Source organism: Lontra canadensis, unplaced genomic scaffold, assembly GCF_010015895.1.
Source record: "Lontra canadensis isolate GAN:19392208 unplaced genomic scaffold, GSC_riverotter_1.0 scaffold63, whole genome shotgun sequence".
Classification (NCBI taxonomy): Eukaryota; Metazoa; Chordata; class Mammalia; order Carnivora; family Mustelidae; genus Lontra; species Lontra canadensis.
In genome coordinates this window covers 10,320,276-10,326,114 of record NW_022631057.1, presented here as the reverse complement: position 1 = coordinate 10,326,114, position 5,839 = coordinate 10,320,276, and the positions used below count along the sequence as shown (strand labels likewise).

The following is a 5,839-nucleotide window of genomic DNA, read 5'->3' as shown; positions in this document are numbered from 1 at the left end:
AAATCACTATCTGATACATTTTATGACCCACAGTCATTCTCCAGGATCACAAGCTAAATGGGGTACTTGAATGGGGGATATTTTAGATATCAACATCCTTCCACATACCAAGCTAGGAAGCAAAACTCAACAAATACCAAAAAAACCTTACTATTGTGTTGGCCACATTTTCTGATCATAATGAGATACAATTAGAAATCAATAATAAAAACATAACTTTTAGGGGTGCCTGGGTGGCTCAGTTGGTTAAGCACCTGCCTCTTGATTTTGGCTCAGGTCATGATCTAAGGGTCATGGGATTGAGCCTTGCACTGGGCTCTGTGCTCAGCGGGGAGTCTCCTTGAGGTTCTCTTTCCTTCTCTATCTGCCCCCTCCCCCTGCGCCTCTCTCTCTCTCTCTCAAATAAATAAATATTTTTTAAACATTTTATTATTTTTTAAAAGATTTTATTCATTTATTTGACACACAGAGAGAGATCACAAGTAGGCAGAGAGGCAGGCAGGGGGTGGGAGGAAGCAGGCTCCCTGCTGAACAGAGAGCCCAATGCAGGGCTCGATCCCAGAACCCCGAGATCATGACCTGAGCTGAAGGCAGAGGCTTAACCCACTGAGCCACTCAGGCGCCCCTTGTAATTATTATTTTTAAAAATATTTTATTTATTTACCCAACAGAGAGATAGGGAGCATGGGTAGGCAGAGTGGTCGGCAGAGGAAGAGGGAGAAGCAGGCTCCCCACTGAGCAGAGAGCCTGATGAGGGGCTCAATCCCAGAACCCCGGATCACCTCCCAAGCCTGACTAAGCCACCTGGGTGCCCCAAAAACATAAGTTTTAAATGCACACATTTGGAGAACTTAAAACACATCTCTACAGACTTCTGTGGAAAGAACAAGATACATAGCTGGAATTAATAATTCAAGATACTGAGTATTGTTTAATATATGATTACCACTTACGTAATCATATATTACATTCGTGTGTATATATTTGCAGGTATATATAAAAATTATTTGGAAATATACCTCCAAAATTTAACACTGGGCACTTGTATTGGGGGAGTGTATAAACCATGTAGGTGGGATCGGCAGTAGGATGGAAACATCACTGAATACCATTTTACATGTTTCATCTTTGATTTCTGGTGAAGGCTTTAGATGACTGCAGTCCTTGCTAACATTTTAAATGCAGCCCCAAGTGAGACCCTGAGCTATAACCACTCACCTAAGCTACTTCCAGATTCTACAGAGACTACTTAAAGATAATAAATGTTTATTGCATTCGGCTGTTAAGTTAGTAATTTGTTATGCAATAACTAGTACACCAGTCCTCACAAAGGTTTTGGTTGAATTTCTCTTGCCTGTGTGGTTAGAAAAGTTTTAAGTAGAAATTTGACAACTGGCAGAAGTAAATACTTTCTTAGGAAGAGCGTACTTCTGCTGCCCTGCTTCTCTCTTTAGCTCAGGCCCGTAGTGCTGGCAGGATGGGCAAGTGTCATGGTGTCCATACTGCCAGGAAGTTCTGCAGCCACTGATGAGATCAGAAGCATGTGATGAACAGTATAAGAAAGCCCATTTGGGCACAGTCCTGAAGGCCAACCCTTTTGGAGGCATTTCCCAGGCAAAAGGAATTATGCTGAAAAAAGTAGGGGTTGAAGCCAAGCAGCCAAATTCTGCCATCAGGAAGTGTGTCATGGTCCAGCTGATCAAGAATGGAAAAAAAAAAAAAAAATCACAGTTTTTGTACCCAGTGGATGATTGTTTGAATTTTATTGAGGAAAATGATGAAGTTCTGGTTGCTAGATTTGGTCATAAAGGTCATGCTGTTGGTGACATTCCTGGAATTTGCTTTAAGGCTGTCAAAGTAGTCAATGTCTCTCTTTTGGCAGTATACAAGGGCAAGACGGAAAGACCAAGATCATAAGTTTTGATGGTGAAATCATGACAATAATAAATTTTCATAAACCAAAAAAAAAAAAAAAAAGAAAAAAGAAAGAAAGGAAGAGATTATTTTTAAGCCAGGTCTCAAAGGATTTATGAGGGTAAATTTCAAGGTAAGTAATAGTTCACATTGAGAATCACAAAACACCTACAAGCAAAAGACATCATGAGTGAGAGCCAGAAAACCAATAAGCAGCAGAAGCAGACATGCAAAGACTCCATATACTGAATTTTTATCAATGAAATAATCTAAAATGATTATGTTTAATATGCTTCAAGAAATAAAAGCAGGAAAAAGAAACTATGAGCAGGAAAAGAAACCATAATGAATAACCAAGTAGATTTGTTTTTTAAAGAACAGAGTAGAACTTCTATAAATAAAAAATACATGATATGATTAAATAGTCAAATACCTATTAAGTAGTAGATTAGACACAGTTGAAAAGAGGACCAAGGCAATAAAAAAATAGATCGAAAGAATTTATCCAGAATGCTATCCATGGATTCAAAGATAGAAAATATGAATGAAGGGTTAAGAGAAATGGAGGACAGAATGAAAAAGTCAAACATATAGCTCAGTGGCGTTCCAGAAGAAGATAATGGAGAGATTGGGGATGAAGAAATATTTGAAGATAAAATGACTAGGAATTTTTCAGGGTTGTTGAGAGAGATCAATCCTTAGACCCAGAAAACCCAACGAAACCTCAAAGGAATAAATAAAATGAAATTTAACAGAAACATATTACAATTTAACTACAAATCAGAAAAGAACAAGAAATGATATTAAAAAGCAGAGTAAGGGACGCCTGGCTGGCTCAGTTGGTTAAGCATCTGCTATCCGCTTGCTGCGTGATCCCAGGGTCTTGGGATAGAGCCCAGCATCGGCTCCCTGCTCAGCAAAGAGTCTGTTTCTCCCTTTGCCTGCCGCTCTGCCTACTTGTGCACTCTCTCTACCTCTCTATTAAATAAGTAAGTAAAATCTTCAAAAAAGAAACAAAGAAAGAAAGACACTGGAAAGGCACCTGTGGATTCAGAGATGGTGATTCACCGAGTTAGAATTACTCTAAGCAGCTGCAATGTAAAATCTTTGGAAAAGGTATGTGCTGACTTGATCAGAGGCTCAGAGGAAAAGAATCTCAAAGCGAAAGGACCAGTTTGGATGCTTACCAAGACTCTGAGAATCACTATAAGAAAAACTCCTGTGGTGAATGTTCTAAGATTCAGGATCGTTTTCAGATGAGGATCCACAAGCGACTCACTGATTTGCAGTCCTTCTGAGATGGTTTGTGTGTGTGTGTGTTTAAAGATTTTTATTTATTTATTTGACAGAGAGAGAGAGAGACAGTGAGAGAGGGAACACAAGCAGGGTGAGTGGGAGAGGGAGAAGCAGGCCTCCTGCAGAGCATGGAGCCTGATGTGGGGCTTGATCCCAAGACCCTGAGATCATGACCTGGCAGATGCTTAAGGACTGAGCCACACAGGCGCCCGCCTTCTGAGATTGTTAAGCAGATGACTTCCATCAGTATCGAGTCAGGAGTTGAGGCTGAAGTCACTATTGTAGATGCTTCAATCAACCTTTTAATAAATTCATTATCAGTTGTTAAAAAAAAAAGATTAGGGGCGCCTGGGTGGCTCAGTGGGTTAAAGCCTCTGCCTTCAGCTCAGGTCATGGTCCCAGGGTCCTGGGATCGAGCCCCACATCGGGCTCTCTGCTCATCAGGGAGCCTGCTTCCTCCTCTCTCTCTGCCTGTCTCTCTGCCTACTTGTGATCTCTCTCTCTGTCAAATAAATAAATAAAATCTTAAAAAAAAAGATTACATATGAATAATACCAGGAATGGAAAGGGGAACATAATTCTCTTAAAGTCTTTAAACATTATAGAAACTATTAAGAACTTTATGTCAATAAATCAGTAAACTTAAGCAAAATGAAGCGTAATAGAATATACTTGGCTTCACATAAGAGAATACCTGTTTGATAGTTTTTTGAGCAATAAGACATTTAATTAAAATATAGACAGATCTGGGCAGACAGACAAATGCTTTCATGTAGGTTTGGAACTAATTATTTTCCATACAACTTTTTTTTTTTACTTTATTTTTTTTAAAGATTTTATTCATTTATTTGAGAGAGAGAGAGACAAAGAGGAAATGAACAGGCGGAGAGGCAGAGGGAGAGGGAGAAGCAGGCTCCCCGCTGAGTAGAGAGCCCGATGCGGGGCTTGATGCCAGAACCCTGAGATCATGACCTGAGCTGAAGGCAGATGCTCAACCATCTGAGCCACCCGGGTGCCCCAACTTTTTTTTTTTTTTTTTTAGTTAAACATTATATAAAGAAAAGTGCACAGATCAAGTATATATCTCAATATAGTTTTTTCACAAAGCGAACACATCCAAGTAGCCATCACCCAGATCAAAATAGGGAGCATTCCTATAAAACAGAAGCCTCCTGTGGTAGTAATTATTTAAAGCTTAACCCTCAAAAGTTCTTTCAGTCCATGTGGATTCAACTGGCTTGTATTTTTTTTTTTAAAGATTTTATTTATTTATTCCACAGATAGAGATCACAAGTAGGTAGAGAGTCAGGTAGAGAGAGAGGAAGGGAAGGAGGCTCCCTGCAGAGCAGAGAACCCGATGCGGGGCTCGATCCCAGGACTCTGGGATCATGACCTGAGCTGAAAGCAGAGGCTTTAACCCACTGAGCTACCCAGGTGCCCCCGGCTTGTATTTTAAAAGCACACACATTTTCCTGTCCCCGCCAAGTCCTAAAAGAGCTACGAACTGAAATGTTCGTTGGCTTCTTAAATTCACATTCTGGCCTCAGCTATGTCTGCTAACTGCGTTCTCCAGATCCACCAGTGTGCACGGAGGTTTCCAGGAGGTCTGTGCGTGTGGACTGAGACCAGGGCCACAGTGGAAGTCTGGGGATGCGGCAGTCGCCTACACCCTGAGGCCACTGAGGCCACTGCAGCAGCTTTGCCAAGGGGTCTTGCTAGGGACCACGTCTTTGCTTAAGGTCCCACGTGTGCAGCCTTGCTCTATAGAAGTATAAGCTGTAATATCCTGACATAAGCTATAGTCACCTGCCAAGACCAGAACAGGAGACGCCTTATGACTTCAAGGCTCTTGCAGAAGTTAAAAGTTTTATCTGCACAACTCAGAACTCACCTGGCTTTAACATCACCTCTTAAATTGTCCTAGTCAAAACCTACTAAGTACACTCTACAGTCTAAAGCTCAAAGATACTTACTCCACTTCACAAATGTCTCTTTTGTAGAAATTTTGTCACCCAGAAATTAAATCTCTATTTATTTCCCGATGTTCACACCCAACATTTCAGATGTTGGGGTCTTTGAAGTAATGTCCGTCTGTTTATTCCAGAGGCAAGGCCTGCCCCTGCATCTCTTATAGCATGGAACACAATAAAAATCAGAGGATTCTACTCTTTCCCAGCAAGGCAGCTTCCTAGATGAAGGGATATCTATGCCTATTTTCCCAAACTTATCACTTAGGTACCCCCCGCTCCTCCTGCCATGGAAGCTAAGAGTGAAAGAGAAGAGAGAGGCCAGGAAAATTATTCTAGTGAACCTCTCCTCACAGTGAAGGAACCCCAAGTGATGGAGAAAAGTACTCTCCCCAAACCAATTGGTTCAAAGTATCAGAAAACCATGTATTAGGGGCGCCTGGGTGGCTCAGTTGTTAAGCCTCTGCCTTCAGTTCAGGTCATGATCCCAGGGTTCTGGGATCGAGCCCCTCATCGGGCTCTCTGCTCAGCAGAGAGCCTGCTTCCCTTCCTCTCTCTCTGCCTGCCTCTCTGCCTACGTGTGATCTCTGTCTGTCATATAAATAAAAAATAAAATCTTTAAAAAAAACACAAAAACCATGCATTGGAAGTGAGGAGTCAAT

At 41.3% G+C, this 5,839-nt stretch overlaps 2 pseudogenes; both read left to right on the top strand.

The window, feature by feature from the left end:
- Positions 1-1,477: 1,477 nt before the first annotated feature.
- LOC116879697 lies at positions 1,478-1,917 on the top strand (annotated as a pseudogene).
- A 112-nt stretch (positions 1,918-2,029) lies between these two features.
- On the top strand, positions 2,030-4,948 carry LOC116879682 (annotated as a pseudogene).
- Positions 4,949-5,839: the final 891 nt, after the last annotated feature.